This window comes from Pteropus alecto, unplaced genomic scaffold (assembly GCF_000325575.1).
Source record: "Pteropus alecto unplaced genomic scaffold, ASM32557v1 scaffold392, whole genome shotgun sequence".
Lineage (NCBI taxonomy): Eukaryota > Metazoa > Chordata > Mammalia > Chiroptera > Pteropodidae > Pteropus > Pteropus alecto.
The window spans coordinates 1,069,580-1,096,422 of NW_006431933.1; the positions used below are offsets into that span (position 1 = coordinate 1,069,580).

The window sequence follows — 26,843 nt, forward strand, 5'->3', positions numbered from 1 at the left end:
ACAGTTAATTGGGACTCCATACCTGAAAGATGAAACATTTTCAGCCTTTTCTCATAACCTCTTTGCGATTTATAGTTTTTACCTAAGAGAAGAAATCCTTACTTGGGCGTTGTAATAAGGACAAAGGATTCTCAGTAAATATGTTTTACTTGATCAAGATTTAAAAAATCTCCCTGTGGTTATAGGGAAGTATCCAATATTGTGCTGTGAAGTGAGTGGCCAGTGACCAGCAATTTGAGGCATCAGCCTTTGGCCTTCGATTGTGAAGTTTTCAGAAATAACACCTTTCACATAACTGAAATAGGCTTTACAGCCACCTTCTAGCCTGAAATATATTACATGAAAATGCAGTTGGACCCTAGGAAGCACATGACGGAAACTGAGTGGAAGGACCACTTTGTACATTTTAGCATTGTACATTCCTCCAGAAAATTGCCTGGTGACAGAATCTCAGCTTCCCTTCTTTTCTCCTAGGATAAAAGTTAAAAATGAAAATTCCCTGACATTTTAAAAGTCAGAGACTTGGAAATAGCCATCAAAATTATAAATGCACATATCCTTTGACCCAGCCAACACTTCCAGAAATTTATTCAAATTTGCATGTTACTTGGAGTATTTCTTGTAATAGTAAAATATTGGTAATATCTTAAGTATATATCAAGGCTTGATTGTACAGTAGAATATATTATGCTGTTATTGCATGATTTCCAAGACATACAAAATGGAAAAAAGCAAGAAACAGAATAGTGTGTATCATATGCTACCTTTTGTGTAAAATATTGGGGCAATAATATATACATTTTTGCTTACATAGACATAAAATATTTCTGGAAAGATATTCAGGCATTGATAGTTTGGGGCTCTGCATGGCCAGGGGTAGAGGGATAGAGAGTTTTTTTCACTGCATAAACTTTTATTTTTGATATTTTTTATTCAATTACAGTTAACGTACAATATTAGTTTCTGGTATAATTTTCAAAAGGATCATCCTGATCTAGTACCCATCTGACACCATATATTGCATAAAATTTTATATATGGTTTTTGAATTTTAAACTATGTGAATATATTACCTTGTTTTTAAAATTAAATACATTTATTTAAAAAGAGATGGTATATGGATGCCCATGAATTCCCACCCAAGTCTACCTGGTCAGAACTATCCCTGTTAAAAAACAAAAACAAAAAAACCACATAACCCATCAGTTTTGTTTCCTTGAAATGCCTTAGAATAATGTACTTCTGAATTTTAACTGTAGTCCTGCTTTTTCCAAAATGTCATATGAGTGGAATCATACAATATGTAGTGTTCTTGGTCTATCTTCTTTTACTTGATTCATCCATATCATGTGAATTAATAGCCTGTTCCTTTTATTGCTGAATAATATTCCATCGTACGGATGTACTACAGTTTGTTTGATTCACCTGTTAGATAACTTGGCTGCTTCCATGTTCTTGGTGATTATGGATAAAGCCGCAGTAAACATTAGCATACGGGTTTCTGTGTGAGCATGTTTTCAATTCATATGGGTAAGTACATAGGAGTGGGATTGCTGAGTTTTTATACGAAACTCCCAAACTGTCCTCCAAAGTGGTTCTACCATTGTGCATTCCTACCAGCCATGAATGAGGTGCATGTCAATGTTCATTTTCCCGCATGTAGATGCCCATTAATTCCAGAAACATTTATTGAAAAGACTATCCATTGAATTGTTTTTGCGCCTGTATCAAAAATGTGTCTCTGCAGAGGGAAAAAATGGTGTAGATGATAGAAGCTCTTTGTTCATCCCTCTTGTGACCAAATCAAAGTTGTGACAGAAACATGGAGCAAACAGCAAGCAAAGTTACTTGGAATCTAGGTAATCAGAAGGCCTACAACTAGAGAGAGAAATAATCAACCTGCAATGGTAGAAGGCAGGAGGAGGTGAAGACGCAAGGCTGCCTGGTCCCGAGCAAGCAAGCAGCGGAGTGGGACAGAGGCTGTGGCAGCAGCAGCCAGAAGCTGCAGACACCTCTTAAAGGGGCCATGTCTGTGAATGGACTTTCATGGTGATAGACCTGCTTGCTCTGAGCACCAGCACCAGGTCGGCTACACAGGGGGCACCAGGGACTTATAGGGGGACACTGAGTTGTCGGAGTCAGGGCTGGAGGCAAGGATCTCTCCTGGGCAGCAGTGCTGGCGTTATCCATTGTTTCTCTCTTGAGCCCTTCCCCCTCCCACTGTGCTGACTCTGCACTGCCATAGCTGAGATGTTATCAACTGGATAACAGAGGTTGCTTCACTCAGAGGACTCCTTGAAACTCTGCCTCCCCCAACTTGCAGCCCCACCCAAGCCACATCCAGTTGTGTCCTCCATGAGTCTAGTGCTTCTTGCTGAGAAGCACCAAGACTCACACTGGAGGCAATTGGCCTTGGTTTCTGGTGTGGTTTCTTGAGGCAGCTATAAGCACAGCATCTGTGGATTGTCCTCTGAATCTTAACAGGTGGCCCCAGAGGGGCACAGGCTGGGGCTAACCTTGGTCTGTAGCTGAACTCAGGACTATGTCATAGGCCACCTACTACACAAAACCATGCTAATAAGTCCAGGGGACTTAGGAGCTTTGCTTACTACATAGAAACAGACACAGAAAGGCAGCCAAAATGGGAAGACAAAGAAGCAGAAACCATATGAGAGAACAGAACAGAGATCCAGGAAAAATGGAGTCAACCATGGAAATCATAAAAGGGAACCAGTCAGAAATGAAGAACATATTCTCTGAGATAAGAAGTATATTAAATGGAATAAACAAAGTAAATAAAGAAGAGGATCAAATGCTCTATATAGAGGACGAGAAGCCAAGGACACTCAATCAGAATGGCAAGAAAAAAGAAGCCAAGACTATAATAATAATCTAAGGAGCCTATGGGACACTATTAAATGCAAAAATATCTGTGTCATCGGGGTACCTGAAGGAAAACAAGAAATCGAAGAGCTATTTGAAGAAATAATAAAGAAAAACTTCTTTAACCAGGTGAAGGAAATAAGCATACAACCCCAGGAAGCTCAGAGAGTCCCAAAAACCAGGAACCCAAAGAGGCCCACACCAAGACACATTATAATTAAAATGCCAAACGTTAAATACAAAGAGAATCTTAAAAGCAGCAAGAAAAAAGCAGTTACCTACAAGGGAGCACTCATAAGACTGGCAGCTCATTTCTCAAAAGAAACTATTCGGAGGGCTTGGCACAAAATATTCAATGTGATGAAACCCCAGGAACTACAACCAAGATTATTTTACCCAGCAAAGCTATCATTTAGAGTTGAAGGACAGATAAAGAGCTTCCCAGACAAAAATAAGCTAATGGAATTTAACCAAGAATACTTCATCCAGCAAAGTTATCATTTCGAGTCAAAAGACAGAGAAAGAGCTTCCCAGACAAAAATAAGCTAAAGGAATTTATCAGCACCAAACCAAAATTACAGGAAATGTTGGAGGGACTTTTTGAAGAAGAAAAAACATGTATTAAAAACATGAATAAAGAATGGTAATATGCATTCTTATCAACAAGTACCTCATATGGAAATTAAGTGCTCCAACCAAAAGATAGAGTGGCTGAATGGGTAATAAAACAAGACTCCTATATATGCTGCCTACAAGAGACTCACTTCAGATTAAAAGACACACACAGACCAAAAGGAAGGAGATAGAAAAAGATATTGTTCCACATTTCTTGTATGCTGTGTTCTATTTTTCTCACTCTTTTGTCTCTTTTTGTTTTAATTTTATTGTCCTGATCAATAAACATGATCTTCATGTTCACTGATTCTTTCTTGGGCTGTGTCAGAGCTGTTGAGCATGTTGTTTTTTTTACTGTGTTTTTTTATTCCTAGCATTTCCATTTGATTCTTTCTTACAGCTTCTCTTTGAAATTATCCATTTGGTCTTGCATTTGTCTTTTGGTTAATTAGTCTTTGACATATTAACCAAAATTCTTTTATATTTTATTTCTGATAGTCACAACATCTGGGTCATACTGAGTCTGGATCTGATGATTGTTTTGTCACTTGGAATATTTTCTTGCCTTTTATTATGCCTCATAAGCATGTTGAAAGCTGAACACAGGCAGGAGATACTGAGATAAATACTTGATATTTTGATGAAGAACACAGGTTTCTTCATGCTGGGCCTTTAGTGTGGGGACTCAAGTTAATCTAGGCAGGAGTTGGCTTGTGTTTGATGTTTGTCTTTGCTATGAGCACCAGAGATTTCTGATTCCTCTAACGATAGCTTCTTTTTGCCTCCTGCTTGGCTTTGAGTTTTTCCTTTGTGCTGTTTCCCAAGAGTTGTATCTTACAGCCCTCCCAGTTGTATTCCACTGTTACTAACTATGAAACCATTTTTCCAGGTGGTGGCTGGTGGAAGAGGAGGGAGTTCTTTGATGACCTGATTACGCCTCAGACTTACACAGGTACTGGGTCTTGAGTTTGTCCTTCACAAGATTTCCTGCCCCTCTTCCAGGGGTGGAGCTTCTCTTTCTTTTTCCTCTGTTCCTTTTCCCCTGCTGTAGTGAGAACACCAGTGTCCTCAAGCCATGGGTTTTAAGCCCTTCCCACTGCTTATTAAGCCTTTTGTTCTGTACTGGGGATAAAGGAAAGGGGTCTCGGTGGATTTCACAGTGGATACTGTTTTCCTCAGCCAACCAGCACCATGGTGAGAGCTTTCTCTGAATTTCCCCTATCCTCAATGTAAGAACCTGGTGGAGTTCCCATAGCAAAAACTTGTAAGACTATGGGAATGCCCCTCTCCCATGTGGAGCCCAGGAGTTTCATACTCTCATGACTTCCTAAACTCTGGCCTCCAGTAATTTATCAGAATTTTTAGTTTAATCTTCCTACTGATTTACATGCTCAGATCATGTGTGCAGGCACCTGACTCCAGATATGGAGATGCTGGTTTGCCCTGTGACCTCAGTTCTCTGATAGGTACAAGAAGTTTGTCTAGCTTCTTTCTTGGAAGGGTGGGAATGATGGCTTCTCAGTGCTTTGCATGTTGTAGCTGAAACTTGAGTCCTAAAATAAATTTTAATTACATAAATGTCTAATGCAGTGCATGACCCATAAAACTCAGTACAGCTTATGCTCTTCCCTTATTTTTTTCCTCATCCCCTTGAATTTTATTGTTTTATAGTTAGGGATCTAGGAATAATTGGTTCTGGTTTGGGTTCTGCCTGTTTTAGGCTTTAAAAATTTCTATACCACTGGCATTATGTTATGTTTGTCTTGTCCTCTTCCAAAATTCCATGTATGCCTTTTTAATTATTAAGCACATTGTTAGCACTCAGTAATAATTTGCCTCACTCAAAATTAGAGCATGATTTAGTCTTTCTAGATTATAGGCTTTGTTAGCTACCGTGTGTTTGTCATTTTTATTCCTCACATTTCCAGATGCAATTCAGTTTAACAAATATTTATTGAGTGCCCACTGTACTAGATGAGTGAGGTACTAGATTTTAAGTAGAATACAGGCCTGACCTGGTAATGGAGTAACCAAGGTGTTCCCAAAAGCGATGGAAACCCTGTGGATGGAAGAATGTTGCAACTTGGGAAATATCTCCATTTCAACCTAGAAGGATTTAATTTTTTTTAATTATATTAGAGATACATGAATGCATTCTAGTAATTGTTGAAAAATTGTAGAAAGAGCCATGGTTGTCCTTGTTATTCTTACGACATCCTCATTGCATTATGTTATCTTTCCCAGGATGAATTTTGATCACTTTTGTTTTATTGTGCAAATTGCTATGTCAAATATGATATCTAATAATTTGCTGAAATACTTTTATTTTTAAGGGAATAAGCACCCAAATTCTTTTAACTTTTAAGAAGTGTTTATTTTCTCATTAAACTTTGTTTTCATGAGTCTCAAAATTCTGTGACAGATTTTTAGTAAAGTTGTTTCTATTGAAAAGTACTGATTTTAGAAACCACAACTTAAAAACTGTCACACACACACACACACACACACACACACCCACACACACACAAAATGGTCCACAGAACATTCTCCTTCTGAAGGTTTTACAGTGCATTGTAATCATTAACCAGTCTTTTGCTATTAAACTTAAATGGCCAATTGAAACAAAGAGTTCTGAGACCATTCTTCCACCACTGAGGTAGCAGGTATTGAAAATAATATTCTTTTAGCCTTCTGAGCTTTCTGGGCAGACTTGGAGACTTTGCTCACTCCAGCTGCCTTCTTGTCTACTGCTTTGATGACACTCACAGTAACTGTCTGTATTATGTCACAAACAACAAAGCTCTCAACACACGTGGGCTTGCCAGGAACCATATCAATGATGGAAGCATCATCAGATTTAAAAAACTTTGGGCCATCTTCCAGTTTGTTCCCAGAACAACAAATCAATCTCCTTCAGCTCAGCAAATTTGCAAGCATTGTGAGCTGTGTGACAATCCAACACAGGTACATATCCAGCACTGATTTGGCCTGGATGGTTCAGGATAATCACCTGAGCCGTGAAGCCAGCTGCTTCCTTTGGTGGGTCATTTTTGCTGTCATCAGCCCCATTGCCACAACAAATGTCTTTGACACATTCTTGACATTGAAACCCACATTGTCTCCAGGAGAGCTTTACTCAAAGCTTCATGGTGCTTCTCAACAGATTTTGCTGCAGTTGTACGTTGACTGGAGCAAAGGTGTCCACCATGCCAAGTTTGAGAACACCAGTCTCCACTTGGTTCACAGGGACAGTACCAATACTACCAATTTTGTAGATATCCTGGAGTGGCAGATGCAAAGGCTTGTCAGTCAGACAAGTTGGTGGCAGGATGCAATCTAGAGCTTCAAGCAGCATGGTTCCACTGGCATTGCCATCTTTATGGGTGACTTTCCATCCCTTGCACCAAGGCATGTTAGCCCTTGGCTCCAGCAAGTTGTCACCATTCCAATCAGAAATTGGAACAAATGCTGTTGTGTCAGGGTTGTAGCCAATTTTCTTAATGTTGGTGCTGACTTAACGATTTCCTTGTATCTCTTCTGGTTGTAGGGTAGCTCAGTGGAATCCATTTTGTTAACACCAGTAATTAGTTGTTTCACACCCAATATGTAAGCCAGAAAGGCATGTTCATGGGTCTGCCTGTTCTTGGAGATCCCTGCTTCAAATTCGCCAACATCAGCAGCATCAATCAGGACAGCAAGTTAGCCTGAGATGTGCCTGTAATCATGTTTTTGATAGTCTCTGTGCCCTGGGGCATCAATAATGGTCACGTAATACTTGCTAGTCTCAAATTTCCACAGGCGTTATACCACGCTCATGTTCAGCTTTTAGTTTATCCAAGACCCAGGCGTACTTGAAAGAGCCCCTTCCCTTCTCAGCAGCCTCTTTCTCAATTCTTTGGATGGTCCTTTTGTTGATCCCACCATATTTGTAGATCAAATGGCCAGTAGTGGTAGACTTGCCTGAATCTTCATGTCCAGTAGCGACGATCTTTTCCTTTTCCATTTTGGCTTATATTTAGTAGTGGTTCTCATGACACCTGTGTTCTCGCAGCAAACTTGTTGCAAAAAAGCTAAGGAATGTTTACTTAAAGAGATAACGTTCTTCATTCAGTTTGGATGCATAGCCTGATAATGGCTTTTTGCTTCACATTATAGTGTAACTCTGAATTTTTAAATATGCAAAATGTAGAAGTGTATTGTGAGTAAATGGGGAAAACAAAATAGCATTAAATGAAAAGACCTATTGCCTTTTAAAGAATTATCAAACAGTAAAATTGATTTGGGAGGGAGTATATAGTTCTGTGGATTTTGACACATGTGTAGATCAGTATAACCACCACCACAAAGTGCAAAACAGTTCCATTACCCCCAAAACTCCTTTGTGCTACCACTAGTCACACTCTCTTCCCACCCCAACCCCTGGCAGCCACTAATCTGTGCTCCATCGCTATAGTTTTGTCACTTTGAGGATGTCACATAAATGGAATCAAACTGTATGTAATCTTTTGAATCTTGCTTTTTTTTAACTCAGCATAATGCTTTTGAGAGCCATCCAAGTTGTGTGTATCAATAGTTTGTTCCTTTTTTATTGTTGAATTGTATTCCATTGTATGAATGTACCCCATTTGGGTTGTTACCAGTTTTGGGGGATTATAAGTAGGGCTGTGGAAAAAATCCATGTGCAAATGTTTGTGTCTACATAAATTTGCATCTCTATGGTAAATACATGAGTGAGATTGCTAGAATTGCACTACCATTCATGCTAAAACTGGTTTCAAGAATTTGAATGCTAGAATGGATAGAGTAGCAGAGACCCAAGTAGCTTGAATCCTGCTTTTGCTTCTTACTAGTTATGCAACCCTGAGTGAGTTTAATCTCTTTGTGCCTCAGTTTCCTCATTTGTAAAATGCAGTTAATAACACTAACCACTGGGATTGTTGTGTTGAATTGATGGCATATTAAGGATAAAATGCTGAATGATATCCATCATGTTTAATAGAACCTTTTTTGTCAGAAACATTTCGTCTTTGATTAATTAAAATGGTGAAATTAAGTAATCCGTAAGTGGTGTGTTTGATAGGCAAACCTTCAAAGCACTCTGGTAGAAATTTCAGAAGTTGTATTTAGTGGTGAAAAAGTTTAGGAACATAGATGTATGAGATTCCTATATAACATCCAATTTGGACCAGATGCCCAATTTTAATGGTTTTATTTGCTCTCCCAACATTAAAGAATCATATTCACCAAAAGTTAGTACATTGCTATACTTTATAAAGAAACTACAAAAAGTAGCTCAGAATCAACTGTCATTGAGTGCTTGCTATATGCTAAGCCCCAGGCTAAGAACTCCTCAGGTGTATAAGCCTGAGTACCTTTCCACACAATACGTAATTTGGATAATCATTAAATTTTTTTTTATATTTTTTAAAAGCTGACCTGAGGGCAATTAATGAGTCATGATCTCTTAGAACCCGCATGAAGTGAACCACCTACAATTTCTCAGATCCTATCTTAAAACATTTTTATTTTACCATCGCCTTTATTTTTTTGTTATTAGTTTCAGGTATACAGGACAATGTTTAAAACACATCTTTTTACAGAAAACGTCCCCAGTTTTGAGGAGCACATGAGGAGAAAATTTCTAAAGTTCAGCATGCCCATCAAGTCTCTCACTCGAGTACTTTGTCATTAGAAAATTCAACAGAGGCCCCTTTCTTACATAACTGCTCAATGGTATGGTCCGGCTCAGTCTGAGCAAGCATCGAGGGCAGATTGAAGGTTTTTTCTTCTGGAGAACTTCTCCCTATCCTACAAGGTATGCACAAAGGGCTACCCATCCACCAGCTAGACAGTGGATGAAATCTAGTATGTGGAAAGTGGAACTTAAATGTTTTTTCTTGTTTGTTCACTTGTTTTGTAATGTTTTCACATGACACAGTCCATCAGCTGAGGATAGTTTTTCACCTGGGCTTCCAGGGGGAATAGTGTAGAACAAGAAGTCTTGAGTACTCAGTCCGGGATGTCATCTGTTTCCTCACTGCCCCCACCGTCACCCCCACCCCAGTACCACCAACAACCCAACATTCACATTTACCTGGAGCTTTTTCTCACAACTGGAACATCCTTCCTTCTTTGCCCTGCTAATCCTGCCTGGGCCAGTTCTTTCAAATTCTTGTGAATTGTAGCTCAGCAAGAAACTTCCCTCCTCCCAATCCCTACTCTTTTGTACGCCATTCCCTACTCTATATTCCCTCATTAAGTCTTTTCTAGTCACCTTTGGCATCTAATGTCATACTTCCTCACTCTGACCTATTTTGTATACACATGACCTGAAGATTTACAACTAGACTGCCACTCCCTGATTGGTAGGAAAGTCTCAAATTCTCTACATCCTATCTCCCACAAATACTTGAAAGAGAATTGCTGTCTGCTATTTAATTAAACTAAATATCAGTTTTCATTTTATGTTTTAAAAAAATTACAGGTAACATGTTCTCATGGCCACATAAGTCCTATAGAAAGCCATAGTTTGGGAAAGAAATATGCATTTTGCAGACTGTCAAAAGAAAACTAGTGCTTTGCTATGCTGCTGCTGTGAAAAGTGCAGTTATACAGTCTGCCTGAGCAGAGAGAGCATGACTTCACAGTGTAGATTACAGTCAAAACTGCAGGCGGCTTTTCCCTGGCTCCATCATGGTTTTTAGCTTTCCCCACTTATAATGTTAAAGAGCACTAAGAATTTTTTCTTTTCAAATATAGACAAACTTTGACTGTAAACAATTGTATCCTACTTGTCTCACTCATATGAAACTTGCATCTTACACAGGAGAAGGGTGTGTGTGTGTGTTACAAGCCTAAATTTAGCTCTCTAGGATAACCAATTTTAATCCAGGATAAACATTTTTTATACTTCTAAATAAATCTACCTGTAAAAACTCCAGTTATGCCCTTTAGCCCCTTGAGGAGAGAGATTTCATATAGGCATTTACCTTTAGGGAAACTGTCTCTAGGCTGCTCTCTTGGTGCGATCTGTGTGCCACTACACTCTAGGTCCAAATCAACTTCCTTCCAGACTGCTGTCCATAAAGATGCAGGCTCTAAAGGCTTCTTCCCTATGCCACCATCTCCACTCCTGCCACTATGTCACTACTGACTCCTGCCTGCTCTCTGCCTAGTAGGTAGTGTCTATATACCTGAAAGCCTAACAGTTAATGCCCCACACATCCAATCATAACCTTCCCTACCTACCATCCTTACCTCTTATTTCTCAAATCCTTCACCCAAACATGCCTTCACTGATGTCTAAACATACCATGAGTCATCTTGATGATCTGTCTAAAGTGTCTCTGACTAAAGTTCTTTACATTCCCCTGGGTTTGTTCCATCCTGCACATTCCTCAGGACTCACTCCTGAAAAAGCTCATTTTTTTCACCTCAGTGGTTTTCTCCATCTCTGAAGGCTCACAAAATTATATATACTCAACACTCATTTTCCCAAATGGGATGGTGTGAGAGAGTGCTTAATGGCTACAAAGTCCTTTCACCTCTCTATCTACACCCCTTTATAGTGTAGCTTCACAGCTCTTCCCATCAAAAGGTGGAGTTTATTTCCCTATTCCTTGAATTTGGGCTCTTCTCGTGACTTGCTTTGGTCAATAAAATGTAGCATGAATAGCTGGATGACTTTTGAGCCTAGGTCTCAAGAAGTGTTGTAGTTTTTCTCTTGTTCCCTGGGAACCCTGAAGCAACCATGTGAAGAAGTCCCAGCTAGCCTACTGGAGGAATAGGGATAATGTGGATAGAGAAGCCAGTCAACAGCCAACCATCAGACATGTGAGTGAGGCCATCTTAGAACATTCAGCCCCGGTCACATTGCCAGGTGACTTTGTAACCACATGAGGGACCCTTGAAAAGACTAGCAGAAGAACCACTCAGCTGATTCTAGCCCAATATGCTTACCCACAGAATTGTGAGCAAATAAAGTGATTATTTATAAATAAATACTTGTTGAGTAATTGACATTTAAAAAGCAATTATGGTTGGAACTGTTCTATATCTTGTTTGTGGTGGTAATTACGTTTATATGCACTTGTCAAAACTTGAACTGTACATTAAAAAGAGTAAATTATACTGTGTATAAGGTTTTTAAATTAAGGTATAATTCAAAGCAATTATGCTGAAGAAATCCATTCATTTGATAAATGTGGCTAAATGTATAGGTAACATGTTACTGTGAGAAAAGAAATTTGGCCCTTTGGAAATGAATTCGCTCATAATATGCACTCAGTAATGTTAGTTTCCTTCCTCCTTGCACACAAATGCTTCATGATCACCTCTCAAGGCTGCTAAAGAAAGCATTCTTGCCCTATAAGATGGCTGGATCTCAGATGACTTCTAAGACACTTTGATTGGTTTGAAAGGTGAATAAATGACTATTTTAGAATGCTTGTGTAAAGTAAATTTTATAAGCATACCATGTTGTTCTAAAAGCTAGCCCCCTAAAACCTTAATTTTACTTCCAAAGACTTAGACTGAAGTAAATAAATTATTAGTCCTCTGTTAATAGAAATTATTTAAAGCTTTAAAATAATACAGAAAGATGATCAAATGTCCTTTCGTTGTCATACTGAAGCATTGACTGAGAGGCCCACTCAAGGATTATTTACTTCTTTAGGAAATTGCATCTTCGTTTGGCTCATTTACTAATGATTAGGGTTCTTGAAATGATGTGTTCTTACATGTTTTTTTCTGGTAGAGATGTAAAAATTTCTCTTTAGTAGAAGAAATAATCCCAAAGACTACAGATAAACTGCCCTATAGGGCAGGAGTCCCCGACTCCCGGGCTACGGACTGGTACGAGTCCGTGGCGTCTTAGGAACCGGGCTGCACAACAGGAGGTGAGCGGCAGGCCAGTGAGCTTGGCTTCATCTGTGTTTGCATCTGCTCCTGAGTGCTAGCATCACCACCTCAGCTCCACCTCAGATCACCAGGCATTAGATTGTCATAAGAGCACCAGTCCCTGGTGCCAAAAAGGTAGGGGACCGCTGCTATAGGGCATTAACCACTGTTCTGTCTAATTTAGCTCTCTTATTCTAGCATTTTTACTTTTAATACTTATGTATACACTGAATCTCTCAGATATTCTTTGAATCAGCCTTACATCCTGCTGGTTCTCCCACTAATAAATTAGTCTTTGCCATGTGTTCATTCTGTATTTGTATGTCAGTCATGTGTTTTTACTTTTTTAAATTGTATTTTGACACCCCCAAAACACCCTACAGCATTGTCTGTGGATTATGCCCCATCCTAGACAAAGTCCCTGAAATCTGCTGATTGCTGGTTTTAATGCTGTACCAGCACCTTGAAATACCTTTGTGATCATACTGGTACCTGAAGAGGTCTTCACAGGAATAAGGAAGCTGAATACCTCTGCAGGTACTCTAGAACACTGAATACAGACTTTCTAGAACTACTCTCACAAAATGAGGAACTATTCCTTCTAGCATGTTACTGTTCTTTCTATAAGCCAAGAGGATGACATTAAGAGCCTTTGTTTTAGGAGATCCAAGGGAGACAGATTCACATTGGGCCCTTCTTTTCTGTCAAACAGTATTTCTATAATCCGCTTTTGCTAGTAATGGCCATAAAATAACTATATTGGAGTAATAAAAATTGATAAAGTACCAACTGCCTCAAAAATCTAATAGCTTTGGCAGAATATACTGTAGCTCATTGTGATAGAACCTCCTTTTCCCTAAGAGGTTTCATTTTAACACTTTCCTTTTCAGACTAAGGAATAGCATAATCAAATCAAATTCAGTAAATGTGTAATGTGTCCCAGGCAACTAGGCACTGCTCTGCCTCGATCCCCCCAACCCCTACCCCACCCTGCCCCAAGTAGGCTCCACTATTTCTCAGAGTCAATCATTGATTTGTAGTTGCCCAGGATGAAAATGAAGAACAGAACCCAAATGGAGGGTTATAGTCTGCCATGTCAGCACCCGAAGGATTTAAAATAGTGAAGCAAAAGAGTGGATCTCTTTCATATTAAAAGCTTAGATATCTATAAGATCATTGAGTATTAAATACATATAAAATTGAAAATACTGAGAAACTAGTATTTATAAATATTCTGAATCAGTTTGACAACTTTGTTGAAAGACATAAAACAAATATCTTGCAATAAAAACTCAAACTCAGAAATAATACAGATATAGTGCCCATTTATATAAAAACCAAAGTGCCAACTTTCCATGTAGCATAGAAAATCCTCTGCAGAGGAAGTTTGAACTAAAATTCTAAAACACCAAGGGTGATGGGATAGAGTGAGTTGAGGATATGGAACAGGGGTAGGGGAAATTTTTTCAACCTACTTTTTTCCTGGTGATTATTAAAACAAAATTCTTTAATATTTTACTATAGAGTGTTGTTGAAAAAATAATCAGGCCAGCTTCTGCCCTGGGATATAGGGAGCTAGAAGAAGCATTGTTCTCACCCTTACAATTTTTACAAAGCTAAGCTAACTTCAAATTCATGACTTTTATTGAACCCATCAGAGAGAAGAATTTTGCTCAAGTATTTGTTGAGAGGAGTATTTAAGTACTTTGCTCATTTTTAAATTCAGTAGTTTGTTTTCTTCCTGTTGAGTTTTGAGAGTTAAAAAATATTTTAGATAAAAATCCATTGTTGATTATGTGATTTATCAATAAATATTTTCTCTGTGACTTGGCTTTTTGTTTTCTTAACAGTGTCATTCACCAAGGAAGATTTTAATTTTGATGAAGTACAGTTTATCATTTTTTTTTACAGAAATCATGTCTAAGAACTCTTTTATTAACCCGAGGTCTATGCCCATTTCGAGTTAATCCTTTTATATGATGTGATGCTTAAGTGGAGCTCTGTTTTTGCATACGTATGTCTAATTGTTCTAGTACCATTTGTCCAAAAGACTAGCCTTCCTCCTTTCCATTGCTTTTGCACCCATGTCAAAAATCAGTTGCCTATATTTATGTGGGTCAGTATCTGGACTCTCTTTTATTCTATTGGTTCGTGATTATTACTTCACCAATACCATTGTCTTGATTACGATAGCTTTATAGTAAGCCTTAAAACCAATTAATGTGATTTCTCCAACTTCATTCTTTTTAAAATTTATTTTAGCTGTTCTAGATCTTTTGTTGTTCTTTACAAATTCTGGAATCAGCTTGTCTATATTTACAATACCTTCTGGAGTTTTTATTGGAATTAAGGTTAAATCTAATGAAGTTGATCACTTCAGGGGATAATTGACATCTTTAATATGTTAATCTTTCACCACATGATTATAGTGTATTTCTCCATTTAGATTTTCTTTGACTTTTTTCATAAATGTTTTGTGGTTTTCAGCATTATAGATTCTGTGCATGTTTTATTAGATATTTCATTTCTTTTGAGCTATCGTAAATTATATTTTTTAAAAATTCATTTTCCAGTTGTTTCTTGCCACCATATAGAAATCTGGTTGCTTTTGTATCAACTTTATATCCTGCTCCCTTGTTAAGCTATTAGTTATAGGGCTTAAAAAAAGATACCCTGATATAGTCTAAGCAAACAATCATGTTGTTTAGGAGTAGGGATAGTTTGATTTCTTTCAATCTCTATGCCTTTTTTGTGTCCCTTATTTCACAGGTTGAAACTTCTAATATGATGTTTAACAGTAGTGAGAAAGGACATATTTTACTTGTTTCACCTTTAACTCTTTCAGCTCTAAATTTTTTATCAGGTTCAGGAAGTTTCCTCTTATTCCTAGTCTGCTGACAGTTTCTATCATGAAAGCATGCTGAATTTTAACATGTTTTTGTCATCAGCTGATATGATCATGTGGTTTTTCTTTTTTAGGCTTAATGGCCGATTACATTGATTTTGAACATTGAACCTACCTTGCATTCCTGGGATAAATCCCACTTGGTTGTAGGGTTTTATATATTACTGTTTGCTAATATTTTGATGGGGATGTTTGCTTCTATATTCATCAGAGATATTAGTCTATAGTTTTCTTGTTTGTACTGCATTTGGGTCTTGTATCAGGGCTTGATAAAATAAAATGGAAAGGATTTCCTCTTCTGTTTTCTGGAAGAGATCTTGCATGATTGGTGTTACTTTTTCTTTAAATGTTTGTCGGAATTTGCCAGTGGTTTGGGCATTTCTTTTAAAAAAAATTATCTGTGAATTTAATTTCCTTGCTAGATATGGCATTATTCAGATTATCTATTTCATCTTCAAGGAGTTTTGGTAGTTTGTGGTTTTTGAGCAATCTGTCCATTTCATTTAAGTTGTCTAATTTATGTTTGTAGAGTTATTAATAGTACCCCCTCATTATCCTTTTAATGTCTGCCATCTGTAGTAATAATCTCCTCTTTCATTCCTGATATTGGTAATTTGAATTCTCTTTTTTCTTTCTCAGTCTTGCTAGAGATGTATCAATTTTATTCATGTTTTCAAAGAACCAGCTTTTGTTTTCATTGATTTCCTCTGTTGTTTTTCTGTTTCTCTGTTGTGTTTTAGCTTCATCGGTTTCTGATTTATCTTGATTCTTTCCCTTTTCTGCTTGCTTTGGATTTATTTTGCTCTTTCTAAAATTTCCTAAGATGGAGTGTAGATTATTTATTTGAAACCTATTTTTTCCCTAAAAGAGCATTTAATGCTATACATTTCCCTGTAAGCACTGCTTCAGCTGCAGCCCACAAATTGGGTTATGTTGTATTTTCATTTTTCTTTAATTCAAAATGTTTTCTAATTTCTCTTGGAAGTTTCTCTTTGATTCATGGATTACTTAAATGTATGCTATCCAATATCCAAGCATTTGGAGCTTTTCCTCTTATCTCTCTGTTGTTGATTTCTATTTTAATTTCTTTGTGGTCTGGGAAAGTTTTCTTTGATTTCAATTCTTTTATATTTGAGGTTTGTTTTAAAACCTAGGATATAGTCTATCTTGTTGAAAGAATATATATTGTGCTATTGTCAGGTAGAATGTTCTATGCATATCAGCTAATTCTGCCAGGTTGATAATAGTGTCATTTCTACATATTCTTGCTGATTTGCTGTCTACTAGTTCTGTTTATTAATTAGAGAGGAGAGTTCAAGCCTCCAAATATAATTGCAATTTTCTGTTTCTAATTTTAGGTCTGATAGTTTTTGCTTCACATATTTTGGTGTTTACACATTTAAGATTGTTAAGTCTTTGGGGTAAGTTAATAACCCTTTAAGCATTATGTCGTGTCCCTCTTTATCCTTGTCTTTCTTTGCTCTGAATTCTTTCTTTTGATCATATCTTTTTTTATCCTTTCACTTTTCACCTACTTATGATATTTGAAGTGATTTTCTTATAGACAGTGTATAATTGAGTCATGTTTTTAAAATCTGTTCTGACAATCTTTGTCTTTTAATTGTATGTTTAGACCATTACACTTAATGTAATTATTGGTATGCTCATTTAGGCCTACTGTTTTATAATTTCTTTTCTTTGTGTTACCTCTGTTATTAGTTCCTCTTTTATTCTGCCTTCTTTTGGGTTATTTGAACATTTTTAGTGCTCCATTTTAATTCATCTACTGTGGTTTTTGAGTTTATCTCTTTGTATATTTTTTGTGGTTGCTCTAGGGATTATAATGTACATATTTAGCTTTGTGCGGTCTGCTTAGAATCAATACTTTACCACTTCAAGAGGAATGCAGAAATATTACCACCCTATAGGTCCCTTCACCCTCCCCCCTTTATGTTATGGTTATCTTATATATTACATGTACACCTGTTGAAAATCCCTTCATACATTGTTATCATTTTGCTGTCAGCTGACAAACATATTTTAAAGAACTTAAGAGAATAGTCTATTATATTTACCCAAATACTTACCATTTATGTTGCTGTTCCTTCATTCCAGAATTCTAAATTTCTTTCTGTTATAATTTCTTAACTGAAGAACTTCCTGCAGCAATTCTTTTAGAGCAGGTTGTTGGCTATAAATTCTCATTCCCAAAGGATATATTTGCTGGATATAGTATTATGTGTTAGCAGTTCTTTTCCCCGCTACACTTCAAGTATGTTGTGCCATCTTTTTCTGACCTCTGTGGTTTTCAGTGAAAACCCACTGAAAATCAAATTGTCGTACCCATGTAAGTTAATGTAGTGTTTTTCTCTGGCTACTTTCAAGATTTTTTCCTTTGTGTTTATATTTAGCAGTTTGATTTGGATATGTCTGCACATGGATTTCTTTGGGTTTATCCTGTTTGGGGTTTTTCACTGCTCAGGCTGTTCAGAGTATCATAAGTAGGCTTTAGATTTCAGAATAGACTGGCATAATAATGATAAAAAACTTCTTTTGAAAGTGTCTTTGCTTCATAGGGACTTGCACAGAGTAGAAATAAAAATATTTGCTGTATATCCCAGATAGAATTTAACATTGGTAGTAAATTATATTTGTAACTCCTGTTCGCTTTCAGTGATGTAGAAGATTATTGAAAATGCACTAGAATAGAGGGAATTGAGCCCAGGACAGAATGTGTTTTGTAGCTTTCCACAGTTAGTTGCAGGTCTATAAGTTAGTTTTCAAGTTCCATTTATGATACGTTACTATGCACTTACAGAATTTACCCCTCCCCCAAGTTGAAACTTTAACATGAGTATATAGTAAGATACTGATTTAAAATATCTACTTTTTAAATCAGGAAATGTCTGAAACTTTAAATTCTTTCAGGGAGGTATCAAGGCTTGGTTTGAGCAGAGATTGGTACACTATGGCCTGACAGCCAAATCTGGCCCACTACCTGTTTTTGTACAGCTCACAAGCTAGGAATGGATATTTCTGTTTTTAAATGATTGAAAAAATCAAAAGAAGAATAATAATTTCTGATATGTGAAAATTATATGAAATTCAAATTTTAAGTGTTCATAAGTGGAGTTTTATTGGAACATAGCCTTGTCCATTTGTTTACATATTATCTATGGTTTCTTTTATGCTGCAGTGACAGAGTTGAATAGTTAACACAGATTGAATGGCCTGCAAAGCAAAAAATATTTACTGTCTGGCCCCTTACAGAAAAGGTTTGCTAACTCCTGGTTTAGAATAATGTCCAGTAAATTAAGTTAGAATGTCAATGAAGTGAACTGTGTGAAAAGGGTACTTAGAATTCAAACTTTGCTTGTAATTGTAAGAGAAGTAGAAGATAAGAGTTATTAACTGATTGTAGTACTAATCTATTAACATGTTTAAGTATTTTCAGTTCTGCAGCAATATTTCACATTATCTCTACTTTTAAAAATAGCCCTTCAGGAAATCCTGCCAATTGTGACAACATGGATGAATCTGGAGAGCATTATGCTAAATGAAGTAAGCCACACAGAGAAAGACAAATACTGCATGGTATCACTTACATGTGGAATCTAAAAAAAAAAAAGGCAAACTCATAGAAACAAAGTATAGAATGGTGGTTATCAGGACCAGAGGTGAGGAGATAGGGAGAGATTGGTAAAAAAGTACAGACTTCCAGTTATAAGATGAATAAGTTCTGGGGATCTAATGTACAGCATGGTGACTATAGTTAACACCACTGTATTGTATACTTGAAAGTTGCTAAGAGAGTAGATCTTAAATATTCTCACCACAAAAATAAAAAGTATGGGAGGTGATGGATGTGTTAACTCGATGAGAATCCTTTCACAACATACATGTATATCAAATCTTCACATTGTATTCTTTATATATATTACAATTTTATTTGTCTGCTATACCTCAGTAAAGCTGAGGAAAAAAATAAATGACTAAATAAAGGGCAATAAATAAAATTAACCTTTCAGATCAGGAGAAACTGAATGGATGAAAAGGCAGAACTGTTACCTATTTGAAGATGATTGTCAGTTAGAGGCACTTGAGGCCCAAGTATGAGAGGCTTAGGGAGGTTGTCTTGGCTAGAGGAGATAAAGGGCATTATTTAAATTTTGTTTTCCTGCTTCTGAGTTGGGCTTTTTACAGGTCTATCACCTAATTGACTTTCTGTCAATAGGTTTCTTTTGTGAGGCCGTTTCTCTGTGACTAGTGAAAGGAAATGGTTGATCATCTTTAAATGAAGAAGAAAGCCCAGCTCTGACCAGGAAGGAGCCTGCCACTGCCTCTCATCCCTACCCCTATAGCAGGCCTTTCCTCTGGGCTTAGAACCCTGCCTTGCCCTCTGGCATCAGAAGTCCATTGAGATGTCCATGCACTGTTTCTCCCAACCTCTTCCCTCCATCTTAAGTACCAAATGAGCCACATATGTGCTATTCGTGTACATAAGGAAGTTTTTAGGCACAAGTTAATTTCTGTTACGCATTGAAATTTAAGCTGCTTAAGTGGGTTGCCTATCATAGAGTTCCTTGAAACAACAAATTTTAAATGCAGAATACACATTAATTTTTAGGGTAAAAAAATATTTTCTTGATTTGGAAATTTACCTTTCAGGTGACAGGAAAACAAATCTCTCTTTGTATTATGCATGCATATGAATATTCTATATATATGAATATATATGTGATTTATATGTATATGTTCATTCTTGGCCCTGTTACTACCATGAAATACAGCTATCCTAAATGCCCTGGGCCACACTATCCTGGATGAGAAACCAGGGTCTAGATAACAGTCGCTCATAGACTTTTGCTAGCTCTTTTATGGTTCTAGAGCAGTCTTCACACATACCCAGTTTACCCTGGAGGTATCTGCTGTATTTTCCTGAACAGGTACTATGGAGCTTCAGGTGTCATCTCCCTCCTCTCCTTTTTCCTCTTAGCATCTTTGGTGACCTCTGAAGCAGGGTCCTTGCTAGGCCGCTAGAGCTTTTAGACTCTGGAGGCTGTTCTTCTGTATCTGTACAGCTCCCAGTGCTGCTAATACTACTGACATGCCTGACTGTCTATGTGGGTGACCTCACTTATCCCATTACCCAATTAAGAGCATTGGTGTCTGTGCTAAGGCTCTTGACTCATCTTTCTGCTGCAGCTCTTGAGGTTGTGGGGGCTGCATATCAGCTTGCTTAGGTGTCTGTGGAAAGCTCCCCTCTTCCTGGGATTCTGAACCAAGTCCCTGAAAGCTGAGCTTTTAGATAAAACTAAGTAACACACTTCACACCATTTTCTGAATCATTCTTCCCTCATACCTTGAGTTATTGCCCCTAGATGCAGTTGATGAGCTACTATCTTCACTTGGGATACCCTTCTTTACTAGGAGATTCCTTGTTCCCTCAAGAACCTAGATTCCTGGTAACATAGGCTGCTCCTAGGCATACTCTGACAGGTGAGAATCTCACTGCTCATGCATCACATAATGACATTTTGGTCAATGATGGACCACATATACGATAGTGGTCCCATAAAATTATAATGGGATTGAAAGAATCCTATCACCTAGTGACTTCTTAGCCATCTTATCTTAATGTTGTAGTGCAATGCATTACTTGCATGTTTGTGGTGATGCTGGTGTTAAACACACCTACTGCACTGCCAGTCATAAAAGTATAGCATGTAAATACAGTACATAATCTTTGATAATAAATGACTACTTACTGGTCTTTATCATTATTTTAGAGTGTACTTTTTCTACTTATAAAAAAGTTCGCTATAAAACAGTATGCTGTTATACCAGCAGCAGCCTTATATATCTAGTGTGTACCACGTCTCTTAATGGCATCATTTTCTCTTGTGCTTGATTTAATATTGTGTGTGGTTGCTTTTTTATTTTTATTTTTTTTAATCTTTTTTATTTTTATTGCAGTTGACATTCAGTATTATGTTTCAGGCTGTGTCATATACCAGATTTAATCTTGCATTGTTTTATACAGTAACATGCTGTACATGCTTGAAGCCTGGGAGCAGTAGGCTATACCATATAGCCTAGGTGTGTAGTAGGCTATACAATCTAGGTTTGTGTAAGTATACTGTATGATGTTTGTACAATGATGAATTTCTCAGAACGTATCCCAATCATTAAGGGGCATGTTACTGTATAATATGTGCCCTATGGTGCATATATTCCTGTTTATCTCTGTCCTTGAGATTTTAAAGATGGTCAGCTGCTGTAGGAAACCCAGAGCTTAATTTTTACCTATCTAAGTAATGCCATCTGCATTCCATCTGAGATGTCGGCATTCATTTAGTCTTATGCCTGTCCAGACATTCTGCCATGTACCACCTGTGCCCACTTCAGACCTACCTGTCCAATGGTTGCTACTTCATAGAAGTTGACTTTCCTTCTTCCCAAACCTTCTAGATTCTTGAGGTAGGAACTTAGCTTATTGATTTGAGACTTTCTTACTTTCTAATGTAAGCATTTAGTGCTATAAATTTCCTTCTCAGCACTGCTTTAACTATGCCCCACAATTTTTGATATGTTCTGTGTATTTTAATTTTTATTCAGTTCAATGTATTTTTAAACATTTCCCTTAAGACTTCTTCCTCCACCCATGGCTTATTTAGAAGTGTGTTATTTAGTTTCTAAACGTTTGGAAATTTTCCTGTTATCTTTCTGCTATTGATTCCTGTTTTGATCCCATTGTGGTCAGAGAATGTACTCTGTATGATTTCAATCCTATTAAATTTGTTTAAGCTTGTTTTATGGCCCAAGATATACACTAACTTGGTATATTTTCAGTGGGGGCTTGAAAAGAATGTAGTCTGCTGTTGGAAGCAGTGTTCTACAAGTGTTCATTAAATTGTCAGTTGATTGTGTTGTTGAGGTCTATATCTTTGCCGATTTCCTCTCTATTGGCTCTATCAGTCATTAAGAGAAGAATGTTGAAGTCTCCAACTATAACTGTGGGAGTTATAACTTGTCTGTTTCTCGTTTCAGTTCAGTTTTGCTTCACATATTTTGCAGCTCCGGTTTTTTGTTTTGGTACATACACATTTAGGATTGCTATATTTAGGTAGATTGACCCTTCTATCATTATTTAATGTTCTTCTCCATCTGTGGTAATTTTCTTTTATTGATACTCATATAGCCACTCTTGTTTTCTTTTGAGTAATGTTTGTATCTTCTTCATTCTTTTTTACTTTTCAACCTACTTATATCCTTATATTCGAAGTGAGTTGTGGTAGACAGCATATAGATGGATTATGTTTTTTAACTCATTCTGCCAATCTGTCTTAATTGGTTTATTTAGACCATTTACATTTTCTAGTCCTTCAGATCAATAAAATGTCTATCCATAGAATACATTTTCTAGATTTGTATCTGGCTTCTTCATGAGTGACTCTTTAAATACATGACTTAATGGAAAGCTTACTAGATGAAGAGTCAAATGCCCTGGGGCCTAGGCCTTTCTTTGCCAAACAGCAGTACTGTGACCTTGGGCAAATAATACCACCCAGTTCCATTAAAAAATGCTCACTGAGCCCCTGTTGGACACCAAGTACTGGGCCAGGAACCAGAGACACAGAGATAAGACACAACACACTCATTGCCTTTCAAGAATTTAGAGTCCACTGGGAGGTATGTACAAATAAACAGATAATTACAGGGGATAAATATTGTGGTAGAGGTTAGTGGGCACATTTTATCTAGCTTGGGAGTGGAATGGGAGGTTAAGTAAGGCTTCCAATAAGAGATGATAACTTAGCGTAATTGAAAAAAAAAAACAAAGATTAGGGAAAAAAAGAGGTGATGGCTGTGCTGATTTTTAAATGACTAATAGATTGATCAGGTAAAAGGGATCAGAGAAAGAAAGTTTTGACATTTCTGAATTTTTGTTTCCTTATGTTTAAGGAAAAAATTAGCAGTCCAATCAAGAAAATAATCCAGCCCCCCGCCCCTCCATATATAGTATTGTATAATCTAGATGTCCTCAGGCCTTGGTATCATGTGGATCTATTTATGCCCAAATTGCATGGTTCTTGGTTCCATTGGCTCCTACTGGACTTTCATCCCCCAGCAAAGTGTTCATGGTTAGGTCTGTAAGTCATATTGGGTTATCTCACATGTCTTTATAAATCAATATCAGTTATAGTCACCCTTGTGCAAATCATTTATACAGTAGATGTTTAGGGTAGATGGTAGAGATGGGAACGGAATAGTCTTCAAAAGACTATTAAATTTACATTTGATTTTTGTCACATCTCTAATTCCTGTATTCACCCTAATGGTGCCTTTTGTATATAAGTAAGTTTTATAGTATTTGTTTCTCTCTTCCTCAAACCATGTTTGTGTTTATTAATAAGGTTTAAATAACTTTTTAATACATTTTCTTAACCACCTTAATCATTCTTACTCTTTTTTGAGAATTCCTTTTCCATTGTCTATAGTTTTTCTACTAATTGAATGAATACACAATGGTACAGAATACAGGAGCTATTGGGTAACCTTCTCATGGTATTCATCAGTGGCCAGGCATTTTACAAGTGTATCTGGCATGGGAGAACTTGGAGAATGATAAAGAGTTGGAAAGCAAGACTTCAGAATAGCAGGTAAAGGATTACAGTCACTAGCTCTGCAAAAGAAAAGATTAAGAGAGTGCCCCTTAATTACATGGGATATTTTAGACAAAATTTGGTAGTGGCCAGTTATAATTATGAGTACTAAAAATAATGTAAGGACTTTACTGCTATGATGGGTTTAGGAAAAGGAAGAAGTATTTCTAACAACTGTTGACATGCTGAAATGGAACCTAAAAGGATATAGTAGAATTTCTTAGCTGAGCCTGAGGAAAAAAAACTGTCATAGTCTCCCTTTTGAGGGTTTAGGTAAATGTAGAGGACTTAAGGGGCACTGGGAAGTATTGGGGAAGGAACATTCATCATCACCCAAACTTCCTGTGGAAGTAGCATGTTGTAGTGGGAAAGTATGGCTTTGCGAATCAGTCCATGGGTTCAAATCTCAGTTCCCTGATCTATCATTGAGGCTCTTTTGTATAAATGGATGACTTCATGTAATAGGTATAATTAAATGAATTAAAGTATGTGAAGCATCTACCATAGCAAAGGGTACCTGCATGAATATAATCCCCCAAAACCTCTCTTTACAGTCTTGTCCCTATCTTGGCTTCCCAAACTCACTGCTCATGAATCTCTTATACCACTTTGTAGTCTAATCATACAGAATTACTTGGTTTTTTTTTGTCTGTTCATCTTATTTTGTTTTAAGCATGTTCCTTGCCATGCTCCCATGTGTGTTATGCCCTTTGCCTTGGAAATTCACCTTGGTCAAGGGCTGTCCTTCAACTTAGTGGATTCTGAAACCCAATCTTGTTCATACTGAGGATGGACCCCTAGTTAGAGATGGACTTGAGGTCACCTAGCTCTTGAGATCTGATCTGTATAAGCCAAGTTGGCAATTTTTTGATATATAGTGAAAATTCTACTGATTGCATCTTCATGTGATTTTTTAGCCACCTCACACCAGATTGCAAGAGTTGATCGTGTACACCACTTTCAAACTCCATGGCAACTGATATCATCTTAATACCTTGAAACTGACCATGAACAGAGAGCTTCCCACCCCTCATAGCCTGATGTTAAACATTTATCAGCACACTACTGATACTGTCTCTCTTTTTGAGTGAGTTGTGTGGGAGGTCAGGCCATTTTCACAAGATTACATCATATGTGTGGACTTGGACCAGAGACTTTAATGATGTGATTCTCATGTTTGATGTTATCAGCATGAGAGCCTTTCTTGATCCTTTTCTGAAACCATGGTATTCTTGTCCTTCAGCCTGGAGAGGTGGGTACTTGGACATGAACTCCATTTCCTCTGGGCCATGCTTAGATGGGAACTTCTGACTGTGTGTCTTTCCTTTTTCGATCCTTCAGACTGATACACCTAGTGTTCTCACAGTCTTTTTCCATCCTAAGTAGAATATAAAATGTTTTTTGTTTTTACTAAATTGTATTCATTTCAATCTTGCTTCCCTGGAATGAAGTTAAACTTTTTTTTTCTTTTTTTCTTTCTTTTTTTTTTTTTGGTATTCATGCCGCTTCCAAGTTAATTTGTTTGGAGTTTTGAGTATTGATGAGCCTTTTGGTTCCCTGTAGAGTCAGTGTCAGGGTTTGCCCCCATAGGTGTCCAGTCATATCCAAATGTGGGTTTTACTAGTTATTTCTCAGAGTAAACACCTGCATTTTGCTCATCTCTAAATTTTTGAGAGGTATGCCGTTTGGTTGGTCCACATCCTGATAATATGTCAATTCCAACATGAAGACTCCATGCCTTCTCTGGACAGATTTAGTCACTACCCTACTATGCTTCTAGAAAATTTAGAGCCTTCCCTTTTTCTTCTGTCATAAAATCTGTCACCCAGGGTTGTGATCATTTGTTTTCCTCTTTTTCCTCTATCAGAGCCCTGAGCTCCTTGAGATTACAGGTCTTAACGTTTGTCTGTTTCTGTATCTGCAGTACCAAGCATGGTGTCAAGCCTGTACTATCCTGTACATAAATTTGGAGTGTGAGTAAATTAATGAATAATATTCTGTGAAATTGAAGAGAATGTGAAAGTTAAGTTAGCCTGTGGGAGTTTTTAAGATTAAGATCCCTAAGTCCAAATTTTACACTGTGGGTTAAGAGTCAATTCCTGGACAGCCTTTTCGCTCCTTCAATAATAGTTTTCAACTCTGATAATTGCTAAAATATGTGAAAGTGCTTTTGGAAAGATTCCCTGTACAGGAAGGAGCACATAAAGGAATGTCATTCTGAGTCTACAGCTTTGTCCTGAAATTATGTGGGCATATGAGCTAATCCTTTTATTTAAAGGATGGTTTCCCCTCTGTGGATAGACAGAGGCTAGCTTCTTTGATGCTGACTCATGAAATTCTGCCTGTGTTCTCCCTACAGTTATTTTTTGGGCTCACTTTCTTCACCCCAGTTTTGACTTTACATGTTCTTAGTCACTGACAACTAAGATTCAGATTAAGTACCAGGTAACATTGATATTTCAGCAGACAGGAATGCGAAGAGAAAAAGAAGTGTACATGCTAAAGAAAGATAAATGGGGTGGTGGTGGTAGTGAGCAGAGAGAAAACCTTAAATATATGTACATATAGCATAAGGGACAGAATCTAGAATATAAGTGGAAGTATAATACCTGAAGAAAAAGTGTACAAGTTATAAGTGTACAACTCTTAACAATCTCAAAGTAAGCATACCCATTTAACCATTGCCCAGGTTAAGAAAAGAATATTACCAGCACCTCAGGCCCCTTTCCTGCTTCCTGGCAATGACTACCCCTTCCTTCTACCCCAAAGGTTACCAAGTTACAACTATCCTGAATTCTGTCACTATAGATTATCCTTTTTTTGTACTTTGTATAGATGGAGAATATATATACATGTAATATATATAATATTATGTAT

At 37.2% G+C, this 26,843-nt stretch overlaps 1 protein-coding gene and 1 pseudogene across 2 annotated transcripts in view; one reads left to right on the forward strand and one right to left on the reverse strand.

The window, feature by feature from the left end:
• Positions 1–26,843, forward strand: part of JADE3 (jade family PHD finger 3) — a 133,705-nt gene that overhangs the window by 6,685 nt on the left and 100,177 nt on the right. Inside the window, exons 2-3 of one of the 2 annotated variants that reach the window (XM_025043389.1) lie at positions 4,387–4,449; positions 16,659–16,721. The gene's annotated coding sequence lies outside the window, so the exon portion shown is untranslated. The remainder of the gene's footprint in view (positions 1–4,386; positions 4,450–16,658; positions 16,722–26,843) is intronic. The other variant, XM_006906900.3, reaches the window with a different exon arrangement.
• Positions 6,102–7,500, reverse strand: LOC102880395 (annotated as a pseudogene).